We start from the raw sequence: 26,491 nt of genomic DNA, 5'->3' as shown, positions 1-26,491 counted from the left end.
TTTAATCCCAGCACTCGGGAGGCAGAAGTAGGCGGATCTCTGTGAGTTCGAGGCCAGCCTGGTCTACAGAGCAAGATCCAGGGCAGACACCAAAACTACACAGAGAAACCCTGTCTTGAAAAACCAAAAAGAAAAAAAAAAGAGGGAGAAAGGGAGACCAAGCTATAAAGTCACTATCTAGGGGTGTTGATAAGGTTCATTTTCTCTGTTGTTGAAAGGGTGAAAAGGCAGGACAGGGAGCAGCAGGGAAAATCTCAGACACAGCAGACAGAACCGTTGATGAAGAAAGGCTTTCATTAGGAGTGAGGAAATTTTATATATATAAAATTTTTATATATATAAAGCCCAGGGGTGAGGCTTGTGAAGCCAAACATGACCTGTCCTCTCGGGCTGAGGTTTTTTGCTTTGTTTTGTTTCAAGACATCGTTTCCCTGTGTAGTTTTGGTGCCTGCCCTGGATCTCGCTCTGTAGACCAGGCTGGCCTCGAACTCACAGAGATCCGCCTGCCTCTGCCTCCTGAGTGCTGCCACCACCGCCTGGCCTGAGGGCTGGGGGTTTTAAGGGTCTTTGAGTCGCTTCCTTCTGTAAAGTAGAGCTGGTCAGTTTGAACGGAGACGTGGAGGAGGATGGGCCCACAACTTTGGGGTGAGCATCTGGCTTCGAACTGTTGGTCTAGTCCACTCCGGCCTTGATATCAGGTCAGGCATGTGAGGAAAAATGAAGTTTGCCATTGTAGCGCTCTCCCTGTCTGTCTGCCTCTCAGCTGCCTGTCAAGCTCCTGGTCCCTCAAAAGAGGGCTTGTTTCTTTATTGAGCACCCAATCATTTCACTTGCTCTTTAAAATACTGTTTATGTTTCTCTATTTTGTGTGGGGGAAGCCTGTGTGCACACGTACACCGCAGCCTGCCTGTGAAGGTCAGGGGGCAACTTTGGGGAGCCAGCTCTCTGCTTTCACCATGTGGACTCTGGGAACCCCAACCCCGGTGATCTGACTGTCTCTGCATCCCCGGTGCTGGGCTTAAAGGCGTCCACCATACACAGCCCTTAATAGTCGTTTTTTTTAAATTTTTAAAAGAAATTGTATTTATTCACTTATTTACTCATATGTGTACGTCTCTGTGTGTGAGTGTATGCACATGTGCCTGTATGTGCTTGGAGGCCAGAAGAGGGTGTCTTCTATCTCTGCTTGCCTATTCCTTTGAGGCGGGGTCTCCCCCTGAACCTGGATCTCATGCCTTCTTGGCTAGCCTGGAAGCCTGCAAGCTCTAGTGATCCTCCGGTCTCAGCCCTTTTGATGGTTAGACTGTCACATAGGTACCGACCGGGATTTGAACTCGGTCCTCAGTGATTGCACACTGGTGCTCTTAACTGTTGAACTGTCGCTCCAGCCAGCCCCTACTCTGTTTCATCTTTTCTTTCTTTTTATATTTTTGTTTTTATTTTTTGGCGAGCTCTCTTTTGCTGACTTAGAACTCAATATATAGCTGAAGATGATCGTGAATTTCAGATCTGCTTGCATTCACTTCTCAAGTGCTAAAATTACAGGCAATTGCCATTGTGCCCAGTGGCTCTTATCTCATTATTGACCATAAGATTTATTATTATTTGTGTGCTTTATTAATTATTATTATTACTTTTTACTTTTATTTTATTTTGGTTTTTCGAGACAGGGTTTCTCTGCGTAGCTTTGCGCCTCTCCTGGATCTCACTCTGCAGACCAGGCTGGCCTCGAACTCACAGAGATCTGCCTGCCTCTGCCTCCCGAGTGCTGGGATTAAAGGCGTGCGTGCGCTGCTGCTGCTGCTGCTGCTGCTGCTGCTGCTGCTGCTGCTGCTGCTGCTGCCGCTGCTGCCGCCGCCCAGCTCATTTATTATTTTTTAAAATCATTATTTTTAAAATGTATTTATTGTGTGTATATTGTGTATGTGTGTGTAGGTCAGAAGACAATTTTGTGGGGTCAGTTCTCTTTTCCGCCTGGGTTCTCGGGATCGAATTCAGGACGTCAGGCTTGTGAAGCAAGCGCTGAACCAGCTGAGCCCTCTCCCTGGCTCTTGCATTTATTACTAAGTATGAAAAATAATTTACACTGTCATACGGATGAGGTCACAGCATCCTTTAGCCTAGAGAGAATCTGAATGGTCAGACCAAAGTCACTTAAGTCCTTGTGACCTGGCGCAACCGGTTTGTGTGGACTCTCTTACAACAAAGAGATAATAAAGGCTGATGGGACAAGCTCCTCCCTGCTTACCAGAATCCTTACTGGGGACATGAAATGGAAGAGACTGCTAGCCAACCAATGTCTTGTGCTGTTCTTAGCACCCCGTGTTACTATGGTAACTGATTTCTCTACCACCTTTCTTGTTCTTGGTGGTTGTTATTGAACTCAGGGCTTTGTACACACTAGACTAACACTCCGTCTCTGAAATACACCTCCCACTTCCTTCTTTTAATCTACAGATCCCAGATCCCAGGGGCAAATTTACGTAAGAGCACTCATTCTGAGTATCTTGAGTTCACGTTTTTTTTTCTTCTCAGGCTACCCACCTCATTTTGGCCACAGTATCCTCTCTCTTCACCCACTCGACGGGCCTCAGCTGGCGTCTTAGGGTGATACTTTTGGTGACTATCAAGAACTGGATCTTCTTTTACCTGCAGGATCCTTGTGATCTCTGTGAAAAGAATTCAGATGAGATAAACAGTTCGCAGAGCACTACGAGAGATGGAGTTTATTGTAGACCAGAGTAGAGCGCACACTTTGGGGTGGAGTACAGACAATGGCCAGAGACCACTATGTTGAACAACAGTCTAGGCCGGCATTTGTGTGTGTGTGTGTGTGTGTGTGTGTGTGTGTGTGTGTGTGTGTGTGTGTGTTTCCGGAGCTGAGGACCGAACCCAGGGCCTTGTGTTTGCTAGGCAAGCGCTCTACCACTGAGCTAAATCTCCAACCCCATGTGTGTGTTCTCTAAGTGCTGTCCAGAGCAAGTAGCCTTTGTTCTGTCCACCCGATTGATTGACTGCCTGATTCTGAGTGAGTTTTCAGGAGGGAGCAATGGTCTGACTTTGATTTTTATCCATCAGAAAAAAAAATCTTCTGCTAGGTAGTAATCTCGTAAGATTTGTGGCTCCTGGAGTCAGGTTTAGAAAGTTATCCATTAATAACCTTCTGGGAAGTTCAGGATGCCATGTCTTTCTCCAGGGCCAGAGACATGACTCAGCCCAGTTCTTATAAACCAGTTACTAAAACCCTGTTCCTCCAGTCCTTTGTTTCTAAGGCTCCTGACTATCAGGGAGGGGCCCAGCCCTAATGTTTTCCCAGGCTAACGTTGAACTAGTTGCCTAACCAAGGGCTCCCAAAGTGTCTCTACGAACTTCAGACTTGGCTGGGATAGTGAACCCCTTGTGCTGTTCGGCTCAGGACCCATCCAGACATCAGGCCTGAGTTCCCTCAGGATCTCAAGTCTCCCGGGTCTTTGAGTGAGACTGTGCTTTGGGGATTTGTTTTTGTTTGTTTGTTTTGGCTTTATTTTTTGATTTTTCGAGACAGGGTTTCTCTGCGTAACAGTCTTGGCTGTCCTGGAACTGTGGACCAAGCTGGCTTTGAATTTACAGAGATCCACTTGCCTCTGCCTTCTGAGCGCTGGGATTAAAGGTGTGTGCCACCACCGCCCAGTGAGATTGTGTTTTTTAAAGAGCTGTTTTATGACCTTCTCTGTGAGAATTGGCCTAGTTTATATCCGTAAGATAGGTACCGCGCCTACCTTCCTTTGCAGAATATTTGAGTCTCCGATGAGGTCAGGATTCGTTACCAGTAAAGTCCTAAGGTGGTTATTGTGTGGGTTGATTTAGTATGAGCACTTTATAAATTACAATTCCTTGTGTGTGTGTGTGTGTGTGTGTGTGTCTGTATCTGTATTTGTATCTATGTCTGTGTGTCTTTGTGTGTCTGTATGTCTCTGTGTGTGTGTGTGAGGCGGGGAGGGGATTTGTATCTACCTTTGTCAATCATCGTCTTTAGTCTGATTTTAATTTCAAAGAAGGAAATAACAGACTGGGCATATAGTGGTGCATGCCTTTAATCCAAGCACTTGGGATTCCTGTCAGACTGTGACAAACCTGGTCTACACAGTGAATTTCAGGCCTCCAGGGTGATATAATGAGATCCTGTCTCAAAACAAACAAACAAACAAACAAAAAATGAAAGAAATGTTCAGGTGGGGTGGGGTGGTATATGCTTATAATCCCAATATTTGGGAAACTGAGGCAGAAGAATCGCTGCAAGGCTATTACCAGCCTGATCTACACAGAAAGTTCCAGACCAGTGCTACCTATCGAGAGACTGTCTAAAAACAAAAATTCCAAACACCCAAACCAAAAAAATACCACCCCCGGGGGTGGAGGGGGGCTGGAGAGGTTCAGAGGTGTAGAGCATTTGTTGTTCTTACTCAAAACCCAGGATTTGAATTGTTCAAATCCTAACACCCACCTAGTAGCTCACAACCATCCGTAGCTCCAACCAGTTCCCAGGGGATCTGACACCCTCCTCTGGCCTCCTTGGACACCACACATGCACACGGTGCACATACATATGTGCAAATAAAACACTCATACATACAAATAAAGTACCTTTTTTCTTCTTCGAGACAGGGTTTCTCTGTGTGGCTGGGGGGGGGGGGCACCGCCACCCGGCATGTAAGTACATCTTTAAAAAAACAAACAAAAAAAACCCAAAAACTCCTCCTCTCCCATGTCCTTCCAAATGAAGCAACTAAAACCATGAGAATAAATCTCTGAAGAGATTACATGGCTCTTTCTAGATCAAAAGGGTACTTAAGAGCCTCAAGGAAAATGTTAGGACACTGGTCTGTGATGTGCAACATCCTGGGTTGTGTAGATATTCCTACTAGAATTTTTTTTTTTAAGGGGACTTTCAGCTCACCTGGAAGATGCACATAAAATCTGCTCACCTGGACCTTGAACACAGCACTTTCTTGGAAACTGGTTTCTAAGTCACGAAAGAGAATAAAATCAACTCTTAAGGTGAAGAGATGTGGAGGAGCAAGGATCACAAACCACGCACTCGGCCAGGCAATTGGCGTGAGTATGGGACTCTGGAAAGAACATGATTTACAAGACCTACCACCTGAGCCTTCCCTTTAGGAAACAACCTTCCCTAAAAACTCCAGCCGGCTTTATAGACCACACCTGTGTAACCATAGGAAAAGGGTCCCAAGAGACCGAGAATGTCCCCCCAAATGGTTACTCACATTTTAATTTGCATATAGTTTCAAAGCACATCACACACAGCCAATTTCTTATTCAGAAATGCTAGGCATTTTTCTCATGGGTGGTTGTGGGATATTAATTTGGGATGTGTTACATTCGTTTATGCTGCAGAAGGCTTGTTTAGTGATGCAAAGATGTGTTGCATTCTTTTATGTTGCATGTGTTTAACTCTGTGAAGCTGTGTTGCTTTGCCTGTCACCTGATTGGTCTAATAAAGAACTGAACAGGGCTGGAGAGATGGCTCAGCCGTTAAAGGCTAGACTCACAACCAAAAATATAAGAGTTCGGTTCCCAGCACCCACGGCTGTCTCTCCAGCCATTAAAAAAAAAAAAGAACTGAACAGCCAGCCGGGTGGTGGCGCACACCTTTAGTCCCAGCACTCGGGAGGCAGAGCCAGGTGGATCTCTGTGAGTTCGAGGGCTAGCCTGGTCTACAGAGCGAGATCTAGGACAGGCACCAAAACTACATAGAGAAACCCTGTCTTGAAAAACAAACAAACAAACAAAGAACTGAACAGCCAATAGCACGGCAAGAGAGGGATAGGTGGGGCTGGCAGGCAGAGAGAATAAATAGGAGAAAGAAAGAAGAAGTGAGGAGAGGAGGACGCCATGGGCCAGCCACACAGCCACACAGCCACACAGCCACACAGCCACCCTGCCACACAGCCACACAGCCACACAGCCACAGAGTAAAAGAAAAGAAAAGATACACAGAAATAAAGAAAGGTAAAAACCCAGAGGCAAAAGGTAGATGGGATCATTTAAATTAAGGAAAGCTGGCTAGAAGCAAGCCAAGCTAAGTCCAGGCATTCAGAAGAAAGAATTAGTCTCAGTGTGTTTATTTGGGAGCTGGGTGGCAGGCCCCCAAAGAGTAAGAGTGAAAGTGAAAAAAAAAAAAAGACAAAAAATGCCCCAACTACACTGGGTCCTTTGCTGTGGTCTTTTTTTTTTTTTTTTTTTTTTGGTTTTTCGAGACAGGGTTTCTCTGTGTAGCTTTGCGCCTTTCCTGGAGCTCACTTGGTAGCCCAGGCTGGCCTCGAACTCACAGCGATCCGCCTGGCTCTGCCTCCCGAGTGCTGGGATTAAAGGCGTGCGCCACCACCGCCCGGCTTGCTGTGGTCTTAATCTTAGTAAATTAAAATATGTCTCTGTTTCCCCAGGGAACACGATGTGCTGACACACTTTCTAAATCCTTACACATCGGGGCCGTGTGTCAAGAACCCCACTGAATCAGAACTTTTTAGCCCATCCTTTGTCCTCCCGGTTAAGTTTTCTTCTGGACTCTAACATCCAGTGGGAATGCTTAGGCCACTTGAGTTTTTATTTTCTCTGAGCCCAGCCTACCCACTACACCTTGTGCCTGAAATGCCCTTGTTTCCTCAGTGTAGATCTCATTGTCTCTTTCTCCGTGTAAACTGGTCTTGGTGACTCAGCTGGAGCTGAACATTCTCTTGACTGTAGGGGTGCTTTCTCCTGTTTTCATCTTTGAATATGGATTCTGAGACACTGGTTCTGTTTCTCACTGTCCGAGAACAAGAATTCTTTTCTATTCTCCCAATGACTCAGTCAAGATGGTTCTAGATGGACCTAGAGTCCACCATGGTGGGTGGGACAGTGAATGGCAGCCATGATGGCAGGAACAGAATGATGGGAGATCATGTCTTCAGCTGCAAACACCAAGTAGAGACCAAAGAAGATGTTAAAACTTCAAAGGCAAACAGGCAGGATAGCTCAATGGGTGGAGGTCCTGGCCATGCCAGCCTGGTGGCCTGAATTTTATCTCCGGAGTGTAAGAGGAAAGCGACAGCCAGCTCTACAGAGTTACCTGCTAACCTCCACGTGCATATGAACACGTGACACCTGCCCACCTGCTGGCACTCACATCCGTGGTATATACAAGCACAGGATCAAAATGAAAGAAGACAAAAGCTTGAACTCCAGTGCCTAGAGCGAGGGTCTTCTGAAGTTCTGAAGTGTGTGTTTCCTCATTCAGTTGGAAAAGCATGATTTCAAACAAACAGGACAAAGTGGGAGATTTGCCTTTAATGGTGTTTTATATTTAATGGTAATTTAGAAGAATCTAAATTCAGCACAGAGAAAAATCAGCTCCCTAAAACAAAACAAAACAAAACAAAACAAAACAAAACAAAAGTCAGCATCATCTCTGAACTGAAGATCTTCTGAGGCTACATTAGCTGCAGGGGGGCTCTTTTAGGGACAGACTCACATGGGTAGGAGCTCCTGCCTGTTTAAATGACCAATAATGATCCATCAAAGTTCACCACCACCACCAAGAAAATTCCTTGAAACTTAGAAGGAACAAGCAAAAACCCTGAGTCACTCTAACTCATCCTGTTTAGGTGACCTAGAGTGTAAACATTACTCATGCAATATGAGCATTCCCCGCAGAGGCTTGTATTTATTGTTGTTTTGAATATGTGATATATGAACTGGAACTGAGTGTGCTCAGGGGTGTGTCGTTCCCCTCCCACCGCCCCCCCCCCCAGAAGAAATGTTCAGTCTATGAATATGTATGTTCTCCCAGTTAAAGCCCCTTGTTTTCTTTGTTCAGGAAGACACTGCGTGTTCTCCCTCCTCACTGCAAGTAGTTAACCTCTCTCTACTCTTTTTCCCCCCCTGGAGCTGAGGATCGAACCCGGGGCCTTGCGCTTGCTAGGCAAGCGCTCTACCACTGAGCTAAATCCCCAACCCCTCTCTCCACTCTTTATTTCCCTCTTGAGCTTTGCATCCGCTAGGAGGTGAACGAAGGGAATTGGTTACACCATTATAACTTTCCCTGCCTTGATGATACTGCTTCCGTTCCCTGGTAGTTCAGTGGTAAGATCAGTGCTTTAACCCCTGTGACGGAGGTTTGATTCCTAGACCTGGAACCATGACACTTTGGTGACCCAGACAGAAGGCTGTGGCTTCCCCCTCTTCCCTTCCTTTTCGAGAACAAAATATGAAGACCTATGAATAAATAAATAAATAAATGTATGTATATCCACTGGGGTGAGCAAGGGAAGACTGGGTATGATCGTATATACCTGTAATCAACACGTAGGATGCTGAAGCAGGGATCACAGCCAGCCTGGACCAGACTGCAAGGCACTGTCTCAAAGCAAAAACAAAAACAGGAAGAAACAAACAAACCAAACCCCACAAGGGAGTCCTTTCAGTCTCCCACAGGCAATAGGAATCCAGGGTTTGCAAGAGGCCTTTCTCTTTCTCGTTATTAACACCTTAGGAGAAGTTGGAATGTCTGCTAGTGGAGTCCAACCCAGGCTGTGAAAGGCCCTGCCTGGCTGGAGACTTGGTTCCACCTCAAACGTGCAGATGCCCACCGAGGAACTGCAAACCGGATGCGAGCTTAGCATCCTTTGCTTCCGTTTTGCGTGTCTGCTTACCTCTGCGCCTTTCTCACCTACAGGCAGCTAGGATTCCAATAACGACAGCGCAGATGTGTAAGCCACTTGAGACAAGGGTCAAAGCTACCCTGAAGGCAATAGCAGTTTTGTTATTAACGATGACTCGGCCTGGCCAGTCCTGAAATAACGATCAACCAGACGACAGTTTGACAGTTACCCATGGGTCTTGCTCTCCCCGCTTCTGACCCTCCCTGCATAATCTAGGATCTATGCAGTACCCTCAAAGCCAGTACTGGGGACACTTGCTTCCCTTGTATTCCCATGTCACTGTATTAATGCATTGCTTTTTGTCTTTCACTATTGCTTCCTCTGAGTTCTGAGAGGAGCCACTGGACCTGATTCTTTTTTTTTTTTTTTGGTTTTTCTAGACAGGGTTTGTCTGTGTAGTTTTGGTGCCTGTCCTGGATCTTGCTCTGTAGACCAGGCTGGCCTCGAACTCACAGAGACCCTCCTGCCTCTGCCTCCCGAGTGCTGGGATTAAAGGCGTGAGCCATCACCGTCTGGCTTGGACCTGATTCTTTTGGACTCCCTAAATCCAGGCTGGGTACGGCCTAGGGTTCTAGCAATGAGTACAGCTTCCATGCCCCAACCCATAATGTTCCACGCAGTGCCTCTTTTGTGTCCTACCCCTCTCTCTCCTTGTCACATCTACACTGATATATTTTCTCAATGGAAATCTCTTGGACACTCACTCAAAGACATGTATTTCTTTCTGTCACAAAAGGGAAGTGTTTTAAAACTTAAGCAAGATGTGCGATTAGGACAATTGAAACAATTGGAACAGCCAGGTGTAGACTTCTTGGTGAACGTATGGACTCCAAAATCCCTCTCTTACAGCATTTCTACAATGGCCGACAGCTTTAGGAGGCTCTAAAGAGGCATTCCCAAGTCCTCTCTCTGGTCAAATGGGCATAAAGCATATGCTTTGCTCTGTTTGTTAAAGGATTATGTCCTAACATCCACACTCTAATATAAAAGTAAATGGGTGTTAGAAGGATTTAGATCTACCATCCAAATCACTCTCCAAAGTGTGACCTGCTGACATTGTATCTTTAAAACTCTTTATAAAGAAAATGCACATCGATAGAGGAAAATTCCATTTCCTCCCCGCCAACTAAATCTCCAAATAGGGAAAAACATCAACATAAAAATTCTTTCTAATAAGCTTCATCCTTGACCATCTCAACTCAAACGGACCTTTATTTATACCCTTCTTGGTCTCAGCATACAGCGGTGTTTAGGTTGGAGTTCAGTAAAATCGCTGAGAGCAGGCCATGTCCTGTTCTACATGATTCCACAGTGTGTAAAACTGGCTTTTTCAGAGGGTGCCTTGCCTTAAGAGACCCTACTTTACAAGTATCATTTGACTCCTTTTTTTTTTTTTTTTTTTTTGGTTTTTTTTTTTTTTTGAGACAGGGTTTCTCTGTGTAGCTTTGCGCCTTTCCTGGAGCTCACTTGGTAGCCCAGGCTGGCCTGGAACTCACAGAGATCCGCCTGGCTCTGCCTCCCGAGTGCTGGGACTAAAGGCGTGCGCCACCACCGCCCGGCTTGACTCCATTTTAAGGGTGGAGAATGACTACCTATGTTTGACCACCCATCCGGCACCACCCATGCAGTACAGACTGAAAACTGGTGTATTCCTGGGAGCAGAAGAGGTGCCACCCTATATGTTTATTGGGGTGAACTGAGATTGTAGGAGCAGATGGGCACATGAAAATCACGTCAAGTAAAGCAAACCCAAGAACTTACTGGACACACCAGACTAGGGGAAGGGAGCCACCCCCTCCCCTGGACCCTGTAAAGAAGAAGACCTCTAACACTCTGATGGTGATGGCCCCTCCTGACTGTCTTCTGACCAGCGGGTGTGTCTGTGGCAAGGGACCCACAGGCAAAGAATCTCTGTCTCAGGGGCTTCAGTTTGACTTGGTCGCTGCTGTTGATGGGACCTAGTTGGACTGAAGTCTGCCTGTCCGTATGTCAGGACATGCTGTCCATCCATCCACCTGGACCTTAGTTCCTACAATGCACCTCTGCGGCTGGACTTCCCTCTCTGAAGTTGCCTGCCAACCTGGGCCCTGAAGCAGCTGGTTCTACATTAGCATCTCCAGCAGACTTCCTACCTGGGTTTAGTTTACCCCTCTCAAAGACTCTTTTTATGTTTCTTGAGCTTCCTTGTCTCGCAGGCCTCTTTAGAAATCACCTGAACCCTGCCATGATGTATTTAACCCTTCACAGCTATTCTGAAACACAGACATACATATCTACCTAGATATGTGCATATGTACACATATTTGCATACTGTATGACGTATGATCTGGGAGTTAAAATTAATCTTTAATCCCAGCACCAGGGAGACAGAATCAGGCATATCTCCAGGAGGTGGCGACTAACTGGGTCTATATAGTGAGTTCCAAGCTAGCCAGGGCTACAGAGTGAGACCCTGCCTCAAAACAAAGAAAAAGTCTGCTGTGGTGGTACATGCCTGTAATCCCAGCACTCGGGAGGCAGAGGCCAGTGGATCTCTGTGAGTTCAAGGCCATCCTGGTCTACAGCGTGAGTTCCAGGACAGCCAGGGCTACACAGTGAAACCCTGTCTCAAAAAACAAAAGAAAGAAACGAGAGGGGGAAAGAAAAGAGGGGAGGGTGGGAAAAGGAAAGAGGAGGAAAGAAAGATGGACTGAAATAAAGAAATGTGTGTCTCCTTTGGCCTGACTAGCAAGGACAACAGGATTACTTGGCGAATTGCTGCCAATGAAACCACCATACTTTGTGGATTGATTGTTATCCAATGAACTATCATGCCGTTGTAGAAAGACACAAACATGTTTATCTACGTTTCTGACACCGTGCACTCACGACAAAATTGTCAATTGTGTATACCTTATTTTGCTGAAGAATCATTCACACCTTTAAAGGGCAAACGGTTGCTTAGCTACCAGATCACTTAAGCAATGAAACAATAAAATCAAAAGAGTGGGTACCATCCTGAGTGAGGTAACCCAGACTCAGAAGGACAAACATGGTATATACTCACCCATAAGTGGACACTAAATATAAAGCAAAGGACAATCTGACTGCAACCCACAGAACCAGGGAGGCTACATAGCAGGGGGGACCCTAGAATGACTGTGGCTTATAATAAGTTTTGGTTTTGCCCAATCACCAGGCAAGCTTTAGTGAAACATTTCACTATTAGGATAAGAATTTGTACTGTATCAAGCTGATGAAAGAATATGCTGGCTGTATTTTCCAGAGAGGAGGCTAAAATCTTTTTAGATTATGGATTGGCCTATAGAAAAATGTCTGCCATAAATCGAACAGTGAAGGGGAAGATGAATAGGAATCTCACTTACACAACTTAAGTAAATCAAAGCTCTCTGAACAGATGGAGATAGGTTTCTTCTGTATCCCAGAATCTAATCAATGTTTGCAATTCAGCTATTATTGGCCTAAAAGTGCTCATTGGGAAATGTTAACATTTTTACTATTTTCTACAAAGAAAATATTTTCCAGTTTCAAATAGCCTTGGACTTTTGAATTATAACCTGTTTTTATGTTCAAGCTATCTGTGTATTATTTCTCCTGCAGTTGTACATAAAATGTTTTTACATTAAAATGATAATTACTATAGAATTGTATTACATGAAATATATAGAATATACAAATTCATAGAGACAGAAAGATTAGACGTTATCTCAAGATGGAGAAGAAAGGAATATAGAGCAATGATTTCCTAAGTATAGAGTTTCTGTTTTGTGTGATGGAAAAGCCCCACAAACAGACAGTAGTATCAGGACATAATATCATGAATGTAATAAATCAATACAATTAATGTAATTAATGAATGTCATAAATATAGTTATTAAATGAATACTGTGAATGTAATCAATGAATACCACAAATGTAACTAGTATCATGAGTATAATTAATAAATATCATGAGTGTAATTAATATCTTGAATGTAATTCATGCCACTGAATTGTGAACTTAAAAATGGCTACAATTGCAAATATGTTCATTAAAAAAATAAGGTGGAACGTAATCACCATATATTATATGTGTGTATGAAATTGAAAACAGTTCTAAAGTACAAAGTGGGCCTATGAGGATGATGGACTAAAGTCTATCAAATTGTGCGCAAGGCGAATTGTATACTATGTGAATTATTTGTCAATCAAGATTTTATAAAACATAAAAAAAAAAGTGGGCACTCACAAGAGTTGCCTGTTGCTACTCATGCTTTGGTCTCAGCCTCACAACAATAGTCTCCTTCTCTCCCCCTACATGGGACGCGACCCCCTGGAATGAGTCTCCCTAGTAACGTGGGACTTTAGTTCTGAACTCCTCAGAACTATCTGTTGATCATCAGTGCTACCGGAGAAAGATTTTTTCGAAATGTTGTATCCGATTAACCATCCATCTGTGTGTTAACTGAAGGGTGCAAAGGAAAAAGTATTTTCAATGTCCCAAGAATGAAGTCACAGAATTCTTTGGCCCCGGGGGGGAAAACATGAGACGTGGGTTCAGGTTTCTGCAGACTTCCTAAGCCATACATTTGCAAACCCACACCAGGGGATGCCTTTTTCCCTGTCTGTATCACTTCTTACCTGAAAATATATAGTGTGATGAAAGACAGCCAGTCACGTCCTGTGCTGCCGCAGTCTCCTTGTTCTTTGTTTTTGTAAGACAGGGTTTCTCTGTCCCAGAACTCACTCTGTAGCCTAGGCTGGCCTCGAACTCAGAGATCCACCCGCCTCTGCCTCCCGAGTGCTGGGATTACAGGTGCGAGCCACCACCCACCCTTCCTTCTCATTCGTGTTAGTGTAAAACCCAGCCCCCTCCAGTCCCACTTCAGAAACACTTTTTCCCAGCAGCCGGAGTTTGTGTTTCCTCTCAGGCGGCCATCTTTATTTTGGCTCCCATAGAGCCTCGTTCTGACGTCTGACATGCCTCACGTGCTTCCACTTGACCTTTAGGTGAACGACTGAGATTTTTGTGGACTCACATCATGTGGTTCCAACGATTTTCTTCAGTTACTTTCAAATGTTATCACTAGTGCTGAATTCTAGCACACTTTTTTCTTCTAGCTTCTGACATTTTTTTTCTTTTTTAATCTGTTAATATTACACACACCCATATGCATGCATATGGATAGATACATACTTTGAGACAGGGTCTTGCTGTGTAGATAAGACTAGCCTGGAGCTGTTCCTCCTGTCTGGGCTCCTGAGGGCTGGGATTTCAGGCAGGTGCTGCTGCTATAAACAGATCCGCTTTTCTTTCCTTCTTCTTCCTTCTCTACCTCCACCTCCTGTGTGTGTGTCTGTGTGTGTGTGTGTTCATGACTGTGTGTGATGTGCATGAGTGTGTGTTCATGAGTGTATGTGAGATATGCATGAGTGTGCAAGTGAGTGTGTGAGTGTTCATGAGTGTGTGGTGCAAATAAGTGTGCAAGTGTGTGTGTGTGTGTGTGTGTGTATGTGTGTGTGTGTGTGTGTGTTTGGTGTATGTTTTGCCTGGAATCTAACCTAGAACCTCATCACATTCTGTGTTACAGCTCATAATGTGGTAAATAATTAATGTTAACAGGTTTTCTGAAATTTAGGCACCTTTGCATCGGTGAGATAAACCTCCATCATGATAAAATTAGAGGGTACACTGTGGGATTTTATTTTTAATGATATGTTAAGAAATTGTGTTTCAGGATGAGCAGTGGTGGTGCACATCTTTAATCCGGCACTTGGAAGGCAGAAGCAGGCGGATCTCTAAGTTCAAGGCCAGCCTGTTTTACAGAGTGAGTTCCAGGACAGCTAGGACTACATGCAGAGAAAATCTGTCTTGAAAACAACAACAAAAAGAAGAAAAGAAATTATGTTTCTATATTTATGAATGAGTCATGAATGAGATTTTGTGTGTGTGGAGGGGCAGGGTCTCACGGAGCCCAGTCATTGGATAAGGACGTCATTAAGAAGACAGAAAAGGCAACTTTGGTGAGGTGCCTCTCTGCACCAGAGCGAACCCCCAGAGCAGACAGCCAGCTGAGAACTTTACACACCTGAAGGAATAAACCCCTCATCCCCAAGGCTGATCTCGATGACCCACCACAGTGTCCTCCATGGCAAGCAAACACGGTAAGCATCAGGAGAAGTGGGGAGGCCCGGAGGACGCGGACTTCGGAAGACAATGAGCTCTATTTTAAATATATCGAGGTAGATGTATTTAAGGAGCTTGCATATGGGCGTTAGTGGACAGCTGAACCGATAGATCTGATGCTCTAGGACAACGTTTCTCAACCTTCCTAACACTGAGGCCCTTTGATACAGTTCCTCATGTTGTGGTGACCCCCAACCATGAAATTATTTCGTTGTTATAGCTGATATTTGACCCCTGTGAAAGGGTCATTTGAAACCCCAAAGGAGTTGAGACCCACAGGTTGAGAATTACTGCTCTAGAATGAAGTCAAGGGCAGAAACTGACCTAGAAAAAAAAAGAAGAAAAACAAACAAAATCGCCGGGCGGTGGTGGCGCACGCCTTTAATCCCAGCACTCAGGAGGCAGAGGCAGGCGGATCTCTGTGAGTTTGAGGCCAGCCTGGGCTACCAAGTGAGTTCCAGGAAAGGCGCAAAGCTACACAGAGAAACCCTGTCTCGAAAAACCAAAAAAAAAAAAAAAAAAAAAAGTTAAAAAACAAACAAACAAACAAAACCAAAACCAACCAAACAAACAAAACACCCCACACTGGTGCAGTGGCAGTCAGAAATATCAGTGGGAGTTGGAATCGAGGGAAGATGATGTCTGAGTTGGCCATCAGGCTGGTCCTAGAGGAACTAATGGGTGGAACAAAGCAAGAACCTCTAAGTTCAGGAATTACCAGCCCGACCAGAGCTTGGTCTGGATGGATGAGGTTGGTGGTCACCGCTCCAGATGAGTGAACTCCAGGGAACGACGGTGACCTGGTGAAAAGACCGACTGCAGCTGCAAAGCCGGGTGACCCAGGGAATGGGGCTGGTCACTTGGGGCTGGTCACTTGGGGATGCCTCTGGGCTGTCTTGCTTCCCATCTCTTATGCTCGCCCTCCTCCGTCTGTCTGTTCCCTCTGGGTCCACTAGAGGGCGACATCTTACAGCCCCGGGGCCAGCATTCACGTTCTTGTCTGATACCATTGAGGATGCTCGACTTCCGGGGCCCCTTCTCTCCCAAGACACTCCTGCTGTTATAGGGGCCTGTGTGGTGTGAAATGCTGTGTTTAGGAGAGAGGGGAGAAACCGCGTCTCTACCCTGCCTTCTAAATCGAGAAACATGGCAGGCAGCCAGTTCTTTCTGCCTGACAGGGAGAGGGAAGGAGGAAGACAGACACATGGAACCTTCTCAGTGCCTCAGAATGGACAGTCATTTTCTCAGACTCTTCCTGGGCTGAGGGCCATAGAGCTCAAGATATAGGAGTTAAAGTGATCTGTATCCAGAGTATCCTATTCTGTTCTAGTCTATTTATTTTTAGGCAAGGTTTCTCTTTTGTAGCCCTGGCCGGCCTGGAACTCACTATGAATTTCAGGCTGGTCTTGAACTCATGAAAATCAACCTGCTTACATTTGACTCTTTTTTTTTTTTTAATAGACTCAAATATTCCAGGCTGGTTTGGAACTCACCGTGACCTTGCGCTTCTGATCCTCCTTGTAGGGTAAAAGGGCCAGCCCAAGAAACCCACCCTTAGCCCCGAAAAACAGCTAGTAAAAGAAACCCACCCTGAAATCTGAACCAGTGGAAAAAACACTTTAGCCCTGAACCGAGAACCAAAGAAATCACCCTGACCCTAAAACCCGTGCCAAAGAAACACACTTTGGTCCTAGAATCAGGGCCAGCGAAAGAAACAGGCTCTGGCCCTGAAATTAGCGCCAAAAGGCTCAAAAGGGGCCAGTGAACGAAACACACTTTGGCTGTGAAGCCAGAGCCAAATCTGCCCCTGACCAACTGAGCAGAAAACCAACCAATCCCAGAGCAGAAAAACCAACCAATCCCTGAGCACGAGATCTAGCCAGTCTGAGCTCAAGGACTGAAAGCCCTCCGACCAATTCCCACCCTGAAAAATCTTCTCCCTGGAAAAACTCCGCCCCTAAGAAACCCTATATAAGCCCTGTGCCTGGTCAGTTTTCTGCTCCCCGATTCCCACCCTGGCTGAGGCAGCCACCCTCCTGGATTCTTCCCTCCCAATGATTCTCTTGAATGAGGTTTGGGTGAGACCTTCTTTCTCTACAGAGCCTGGGTGAAGCGGAGCCGAGCTGTAACACTTTGGCTGGGGAAACCCAGAGCAGAACTGTTACACTGGGGAGACCTTTCCCTGGAGCAGGGTTTAAGCTGCTACACTTGCTGTGGCCTGTGGTATTCCTGGGCTCGCGATTGCCAGACTCCCTTTCCAAGCCGAGCTGCAATCCCTCTACCTGTCCCAGGCTGGAACTGCAGGTGCTGGGCCAGCTTAGCGACAGCCCCACCCCGGGTGCCCCGGACGTTCTTGAAAGGAGTTCACTGTTAATGCAGAGTGTCAACAAGCCCAGCTCCTTTCCATGAGTTGCTCCATCCCATCTCAACAGGGTGTGTGAAGGCTGGGTAATTTCTGAAAGGCCCTTTGTGACCAGAGATCAAGGAGAGGTGTCTGAGGAGCCAGGATAGCTTCTGAAGCACAGAGAAGGCCAGAGGAATTTTCCCCAGTGAGTGGAATAGAAATGGAAGGATCTGTGAGAAAACTCCTAGAACAATGTACCAGACACCTTAGTGTCTAAGCTGATGACGTGACCAGTCCATGGTGTGGTTAAGGGGAAGGTTTTTTTATTTATTTATTTTTTTGTTTTGTGTTTTCGAGACAGGGTTTCTCTGTGTAGTTTTGGTGCCTGTCCTGGATCTTGCTCTGTAGACCAGGCTGGCCTTGAACTCACAGAGATCCGCCTGCCTCTGCCTCCCGAGTGCTGGGATTAAAGGTGTGTGCTACCACTGCCCGGTGAAGGTTTTTTTTTTTTTTTTTTTGATTTATTTATTAAGTATACAGTATTCTGCTTGCATGTATCCCTTCGGGCCAGAAGAGGGAGCCAGATCTCATTACAGATGGTTGTGAGCCACCATATGGTTGCTGGGAATTGAACTCAGGACCTCTGGAAGAACAGCCAGTGCTCTTAACCTCTGAGCCATCTCTCCAGCCCCGGTGAAGGTTTTTTTTATTGTAGATGTGAGAGAAAGAACAACCACCTGGAGAAGTCCCGAATGGAGAGAAATAAATAGACTGAACATGGCCAGCAGATTGGACCTGGCCATTTGAGAAGCAGGAGCAGAGCAGAGAGAGAGAGACAGACAGAAAGACAGAGAGACAGAGAGACACAGAGCAGGTGAGTAGAGGAAAGGGGAGGAAGGAGACAGAGAGAGGGAAGGAGAGAGGAAGATGAAGAGAAAGGGCATATTAAAAATAGCAGGGTTATAAGGAGAAGGGGTAGCTGGGAGGAGGGAAACCCCTGGGCTGGAGGAGTTTAGGGTGGGGAGGAGGTGAGAAGGACTTGGATGTCAGCAGGGACTCTGCAATGTGTAACAGGTACTTGTGATACTGAGGGAGCCTGGAGGCCAGCATGCGGGGTTGGCATGCTAACAGACACCCCAGATAGCCATCTGTCTGTCCCTTCTGCCTTTTGGAATTTGGGGAAATGGAGTTCCCTTGGGATCTGACACCTGCTTGTAGGCCTCAGCAGCAGCCTCTCCCGACCCCCCTCATAGCTGCACATAGCAGCATCACAGCTATGATCCAGTCAGGGCAGGATTGTCATGCCTGGGCTCAGAGAGCAGGCCCCTCTGGCAAGGAGGTCTGAGGAGGAGTCCAGGAGCTTGAGGACAAGTCACTGGCTCGATTGCAGTGCATTGAGCTCCATAGAGACAGCGCCAGGGCAAGCAGGTTATATATGGGGACTGTAGGTTTTTGGTTTTTTTTTTCATCTTCAGTTGTCTTTGATACAGCTTATATGAAGATAATTGTTGTTCTGTTAACTGGATACCACTTTGTAATGCAAAAAAAAAAATGCACCTGTGTGGTTGACATTCTGGATGCTTCTAAGTAAATGCAATTTTTTATTCAAACAAACAAACAAACAAACAAACAAACAAGTCACTGGCTCCCAGAGCATCCTATAGACCTCTAGATTCTTGCCCCTGACCTCCAGATCTGAATGCTCCTTAATGTGCCATACGGGACGTGCTTGGTGGCTGTATGGAATGTCAGTGTGGTGCCCCCAGTGACTACAGGACAGCCAGCTGAAGCTCTGGGCCAGATGGAGGTGGTTGATAGCCTGTGGGTTTGGGAACAGTGAAGGCAAGCATGCTTCACAGAAGAAAAACCCTAAGGCCCTCCCTGAGCTAGCCCAGGCTATTCGTCAGTCATTGAGTGACAGTTAAAGGGGGCCATGTGATACCCAGACTCCACGTGGACAGAGGTCATTGTTGAGTTGAGAGGTCCCAGATACAGAATATGTCCTTCCTCCTTCCTTTTTTTAAAAGAAATTTTAAAAAATATTTATGTATACAAAGTGCTCTATCTGCACTGCACATACACCTGCACACCACAAGAGGGCATCTGCTCTCACTACAGACGGTTGAGAGCCACCATGTAGTTGCTGGGAACTGAACTCAAGACCTCTGGAAGAGCAGCCAGTGCTCTCAACCTCTGAGCCATCTCTCCAGCCTCCTTCCTTCCTTCCTCTTAAGACTCTTCATTTCTGTACACAGTCATCCAAGGCCCAGTTATCTAGATATCATTTAGGAGAGGAGCTTGAAGGGGCATTTCAAGGCCTTCACTGAGCTGTGTGTGGAGGCTGCTGGTGTTATGGCCAAGTCTCGGACATGCTTCCCTCCGCTGTGCTTTGAGCTTCAGGGTCAATGCCAGTAAAGAAGACCATGTTGGGTCAGCTCATCTTTAGGGCTCTGTCAGACCTGTGGGGGGCTCAGCACAGCTAACTATTGAGCTTACAGCCCCCAGATCTATTCCAGTGTGCCTTAAAAAATTATATTCATAATGTTGTACAACCAGTAGCTGTTGTTTGTTTTCTTACTCTTTTTGGGGGGTGCCCACCACCACCCAGCTCCCAAATAAATAACACACAGAGGCTTCTTCTTACAAGTGTCCGGCCTTAGCCTGGCTTATTTCTAGCCAGCTTTTCTTAACTTATATTATCCCATCTACCTTTTGCATCTGGGCTTTTCCCATTCTCTTACTTCTGTAAATCTTACTCTTACTCCGTGGCTTGCTGTGTAGCTATGTGGCTGGATGGCTCCTGGAGTTCTTCTTCCTCTCTCATTCCATCTCCTCTCCTCCCATATTTCTCCTTCTATCTATTTTCTCTGCCTGCCAGCCCCACCTATCCTTTCTCCTGCCTTGACTGTTCAGTTTTGTATTAGACCATCATCAGGTGTGTTAGACAGGCGCAGTAACACAGCTTCAGAGTTAAACAAATGCAACATAAACAAAAGTAACACACCTTAAAACAATATTCTACAACAAGGAGCAGTAGCCAATGCTGGAAGATTTTTTTTTTTTTAATCACTCTCCCCCAATGAAAATCCATGAATCCAAATTGTTTCAATGGGTTTATCTATCCTGGAAACTTTTTATAACCACAACGGTAACACTATGGAGCCTTTTGTGTCTTACTTTCTACTTATTTGATTTTTTTTTTTTTTTTTAAAACAGGATCTTATGCAGGCTGGCCTTGAACTAACTGGGTAGTCAAGGGTGCCCTTGAACTCTCAACTTCACAAGTGCTGGGATTACAGGTGTGTGCCACCGTACTTGGCTTTCTGTGGTACTGGTGGTAGAGCCTGGAGTTCCATGCTTGCTAGACAATGATTGTCAGCTGGGCCCCACTTTTGCCCTTGCGTCTGACTTCTTTCACTTAGGACAATGAATTCAAAGTTCTTCCATGTAAGTCGCATGTACCTGTACCTCATTCTTTTTATATATCAGTAACATTCCACTGTACAGATAGACTACGTTTCATCTACCCATCTAATGCCTGATATAAATTTGAGCTGTTCCCACAGAACAGTGCTGGGATGCCAGGGCTAGTGGTACAGATCTGTCATCGGGTAGTCAGAAACGGGAGTGTGCGTTTGAGGCTAGCCTGGGCTATGTAGTGAGCGCTTATCTCAAACCAAACAAAGCGAAGAATAGCACTGTTGCGAGAATGCACGGGAAGCTTTCGTGCCGACACGTTTCCAGTTCTCATGGGCTGAGTTGTCAGACACTGTCCGCTCCCTGAAAGCCAGTGCGTCAAAGTCTTGATTGGCAGCTTTGCATATTTAAGAGTTGGTTCCTACTGGGGGAAGCTAGGTCATCAAGGGTGTGCCCTCAAAAACGTTATTGGAACCTCAGCCCCTGCTGTTGGTGGTTCCTTTTTACTCCTTTGGCTCTATGGGGGTTGGGGGGTGGGTGGGGAGGGCACAACCCAGTTCCCAAATAAAGCACACACAGGGGCTTATTGTTACTTATGAATGCTCGGCCTTAGCTTGGCTTGTTTCTAGCCAGCTTTTTGTCACTTAAATTGTCCCAGCTCCCCTTTGCCTCTGGGCTTTTTCCTTTTCTTACTTTTGTAATCTTACTTTCACTCTGACTCCAAGGCTGGCTGGGTGGCTGGGTGGCTGGCCTCTAGTGTCCTCCTGTCCTTGTTCTCTTGCTCCTTCTTCTTCCCAGATTTCTCCTCCTATTTATTCTCTCTGCCCACCCCACATTACCCTTTCTCCTGCCTTGCTATTGGCCGTTCAGCTCTTTATTAAAACACCCACCAGGTGTTTTAGACAGGCACAGTCACACAGCTTCACAGAGTTAAACAAAAGTAACATGAAAGAATGCAGCGCATCTTTGCATCATTAAACAAATATTCCACAGCATAAGAAAAGAAACACATTTTAAAATATTCCACTACAAGCCCCCTCCCTGTTGTTCTCTTCTTAGAAGCCATTATGCAAGCAGCTCGCTTTCTTGTGAACTTTCCCTTCTGAGGCAATGCCTCCGCACAGACCCCCAAAGCAATGGGCCCACCTGACCATGGAATGAAATCTCTGAAACAGTGATCACAGACAAACCTTTTCTCTTTCTAAGTAGATTTGCCTCAGCTGTGTGTATAGCCGGGCTTTCTCTTTTGGGCCGCCAACCAGCTCCCGAATCGTGACACGGAGACTTAAATATTAGTTTTGAATGCTCGGCCTAGCTTAGGCTCATTTCTGGCCAGCTCTTTTAACTTAAATTAACCTGTTTCTCTTCATCTACCTTTAGCCTCGGGCTTTTTAGTTCTTTCCTTCTGTATATCTTACTTCCGCTGCTTCTAGCTTCTGCCCGCTGACCCGGTCCCTCATTCTCTCCTCTCTTCCTCTTCTCTCTCAAGCCTAGATTTTTCTCCCCCTCCTATTTATTCTCTCTGCCCACCAGCCCTGCCTAGCTATTGGTCGTTCGGCTCTTTATTAGACCAATCAGGTGCCGTAGGCAGGCAAGGTGAAACAGATGCAACTCATCTTTACATCATTAAACAAATGCAGCGTAAACAAAAGTAACACACCCTTACCCAGTTAAAGTCATATTCTGCAGCGTCAACAAATGTAGCACATCTTTTCCCAGTTAAAATAATATTCCACGCCGGGCGTTGGTGGCGCACGCCTTTAATCCCAGCACTCGGGAGGCAGAGCCAGGCGGATCTCTGTGAGTTCGAGGCCAGCCTGGGCTACCAAGTGAGCTCCAGGAAAGGCGCAAAGCTACACAGAGAAACCCTGTCTCGAAAAACCAAAAAAAAAAAAAATAATATTCCACAACAGGTGTGTGCTGCCGTAACAGAAAGCTGGCCAGAACCCCGAGTCATATGACAAGTATGTGTTCACATTTCTGAGGAGCGGTTAAATACCTGTCTTACCCAGGGCTGTCACCATTTTACATTCATACTAACAATGTATGAGGGCTCGAGTTTCTTTACATTGTTATGAATATTGATTTTGATTTGTGTTTACTCAATGACTGTTAGGAAGATAAGTTAAACCATTTTGTGTGACTTGGAGTAATGTAATGCCTATAAGATAAAAGGTTGCCACCAGGCGGCTCTGGTGATAAGAGCTGGGCCTCAGAAGCACAGGCCTCAGATGTGTGAATGGGTCAGTCCCAGAGCCAAGCCCAGGACAGGCCTTGACATGCGAATGAACCAACCCCAAGGTTGCATTGACATGTTAGAGGACCGAGTGGGAACCCTGATAATGCGAAGCTACTACCCAGTGAAATGATACAAAAATTGCAGCGTTGGAAATGATCTCTAGGCGGGCACTGCCATGCTCCTGAGATGTGGCTTTTCTCCCTTCTGTGGTGATGCGTTCAGCTAGAGGACTTGAGATTGGTCTCTGTGTGTGGCTCCAGTTTCAGTGACTGTTGAACTTCCCGGCACCAGCACCAGCGGCGGTATGCACCTGTCTGCCTGTCAGCTCTGGCTGTTGGGAAACACTCTCAAGGACCTGTAGCTTCTGAAGCATCCTTACTGGGGAAGATTCCCCAATGGAATCCTGGAGCAGCATTTTCTGTCCAATTAACTGGCCCCTGCTTGGTAAGGTGTCTGTTTAGCTTTTGTGTTAACATGATAGTATAAGGAAAGTTTGGATGAATAAACCGAGCATATTTGGAAGTCGAATCTTGTGTGGACATCCTAATTGCTGAGCACCCACAGATTGTTGAAGGGAGCAGGCAAATGCACCTTGGCATTTTGACTTCAGACTCCATTTTACCTGAAGGGTGGAATAAAGTTCAGATTCCCAAGCTCTAGGGGAGCTGAGAACTTTCCAATGGCTGACCAACCTCTTCCTTAAACAATAGAAATAGTCTGTTATGGCTCTTAGTTCTCTAAAATATTATGGCTGTTTCTAACAACAGAAAAAACAAATGAATCTGATTGGTTGGATTGAAAAAGCTCTCATTTTGTGTCCACTGACAATGATGGAGCACACAAAAGAAGTCCCTCATCTCTAAATCCTGATTGGTGAAAATTGTAACTGTAACTTGGCAACCAATGTTTATGGTTCTTGTGCTTATAAACTCTGCTTCTGCCCCTGTTTGGGGCTGCCGGGAGAAACAAGGCTCCTGAATCCTTGTCCTGCAGCCCTGATCGATCAGTGACCTGCTTATGCGGTGATTTATTAAGGGTTATGAAACCCATAAATGTTGTCTATCTCCTTCCTGGTGGCGCATTGCGGACCGGGTCTAACACTGTGTTCTCAGCATTTGGCGCGGTCGGCAGGATTCCCCAGGATGTATGGCTGGATGGCTAAGTGATTTTCTTGAATGGGTAGAGAAAGAGTCGGAGGAGGCACCTCTAAAGATCTCCCCATCTAAAAGTAACATTGTATAACCATAAGAAGAAAGTTAAGATTTTGTTGGAATGGCCACCCAAATGACTTCAAAAATGCTTCGGGGATTATTTAAAAAAGGAGTCTGGGCAAGATGATTATGCAAAAGACTGATGGGAGAATATTGATAGACTAGTCAAAAAGTAATAACCAGTGAAAGTTCTCCAATATCTACAGATTACACTAAAAAACAAAACAAAAACAAACCCAGAAGTTCAATGGTCAGTGAAGCCTGGGCTACACACACAGGCCACTTTCAAGTTCTGGACAAAGGGTGGTAGCTTTGAACTATCAGGACTTACAGCTTGGGGCTGATGATGACTAGTCTTGGTTGTCAACTTGACTATATCTGGAATTAACTAAAACCCAAGTGGCTGGGTTACAGGTGAGACAAATTTTTCCTAATCAAAAGATTTGACGTGGGAAGACCCACCCTAAATCTGGACCTTTTGAGGTGGGAAGATCCATCTTGAATCTGGGCCATACCTTTTGGCGGCTGCCTATATAAAGGACATGGCAGAAGGAAGCTCCTCGCTCTTTGCCTGCTTGTCCTTCCTTGCTGCTGGTGGCAAGTCCATTCCTTCACTGGTATTAGAGCCTACCTCTTCGGGATCCTGGTGTATACCAAAAATCGTCTGAGACATCCAGCCTCGTGGACGGAACAACTACAGGATTCTTAGACTTTCCGTTGGTAGACAGTCATCGCTGAACTAGCTGGACTGCAGCTCTATGCTACTCTAGTAAATTCTATAGCTGTGCTTAGGAGGCTACTCTTGCAACAGGTGTGAAAAGTGGACGAACACTCAGGAGCCACGACGGTAAAGGTCCCAGTGTCCGTTGAAAGCTTTCCTGACACGTTCATGAGCTCCAAGTTGTCCGTATGGCTAGCTTGAGCTAGACGGGCCTGAAGGGAAGCTGTTCGCTCACTTTTGGAGCCAACGTGGAATTACCCCAAATTCCAGTAAGTTCTTCTCATCTTCCTGTAACTAGCAAAGGTTCCATTATTCAGTATTTTTTTTTAACAAAAGGGATGATCAGTTGGGGGGAAAAAAGCTACACATACTATCCTGAAATAAATACTGTTTCTAGACGAAGGAAATTTAGTATTGTTAAATTGTTGGAGGAACCTAGCAGCGTCGCTGTATCTCGGGTAAACAGAGTGGATAGTTGTTTTCTAGAAGTGCTTTAACCTTGAAGAAACCATTGCGGGAAATAATGATGGCTTTCTGTGACTTCTAGAGTTGTTTTCTGAAGCAGCTTTACAGCCTGAAAGACTTTGATCACCAGACGCTTCTGGCACACTTGAAGCTCTTGGATTGTTGGGTACTACAAAGGATACCCAGTAAGAACTAAGGTAGCAGGGGCGTGATGCTTACCTACAGAGAACACATAGATTAGGTCGGGGACTTTGGTATGAGGAACTTGTTCACCCAAAAAAAGACAACTTTGCATAACCATCCACAAATACGCCTTTGTTCGGCTATTCAAGGGTCAAGCCCATCAGAGGCTGGACCTACCTGCTGTCGCATAGGCCTAAAACATTCATTTTGGACTGACGTCTTCCTTCAAATGACTCACATAACACAGAACACCCAACATTAAATATAATTTATTAATTTAAATATCCCTTTAATATCAACTTATTAATTTATATATACACACACACACACATATCCTTTTAATTGTTTCTCTTCCTGGTATTAATATCAATCCCTCTTTTCCCCAGTGGAACCAATGAACGTTATCCAGTGAGTTAGGGAAGTGGCCACAGTGATGACATGCTTACTTTTGCTTCATATACTATCCAAGCTTCTTCAGATTGTTAGTTAATTCTTCAGGTAGTTCTACAAGAGAGGCATTACTAACTGATGGAGGGCTAAGATGAAGTTCAGAGATCTCGCTCAAGGTTGTACAACTGTGAGGCCGTAGATCTGAGATCAGCAGTACCATCCTTAGAACAGTGCTCTGTCAGTTTATGGTTTAGTTAGCATACACACAACAGGTTTGCTTGCCGCGTTTTCGTACATACTTCGTTTTGGTTGATTGACCGCCCCCCACCATCACCACTACCACCTGGGGGAGTCTGAGACATCTTTACCAAGTCTACTGGGAAGCAAGGATTCCAATACCATCCTAAAGCCAGTTGCGTAAAGTCGAGCCCAGAGAAGAACCAGGAGGTTTGGTGAAGGAGACACCGGATATGGAGCTTGCTCCCCGCCAAGAAGGAAGGAAATGGCTGGGAGTCCAGGCTTTACAGGTGATGCAGAGGCAGAGGCGGAATGGGGGATCCGAGGGACAGAGGGGTACAGTGGGATGGGGGAGGGGGAGATGTGGGAAGTAAGGAAGACGCAGCTGCTTGGCTGTCCTACTGATACTGAGTAAGCATC

At 45.6% G+C, this 26,491-nt stretch overlaps 1 protein-coding gene across 1 annotated transcript in view; it reads right to left on the bottom strand.

Annotated features, from left to right (window-relative positions):
* Positions 1-26,491, bottom strand: part of Pum2 (pumilio RNA binding family member 2) — a 154,823-nt gene that overhangs the window by 111,754 nt on the left and 16,578 nt on the right. The window lies entirely within an intron of this gene.

Source organism: Peromyscus maniculatus, chromosome 22 (genome assembly GCF_049852395.1).
Source record: "Peromyscus maniculatus bairdii isolate BWxNUB_F1_BW_parent chromosome 22, HU_Pman_BW_mat_3.1, whole genome shotgun sequence".
Classification (NCBI taxonomy): Eukaryota; Metazoa; Chordata; class Mammalia; order Rodentia; family Cricetidae; genus Peromyscus; species Peromyscus maniculatus.
This window is presented reverse-complemented; position numbering and strand designations above follow the sequence as displayed.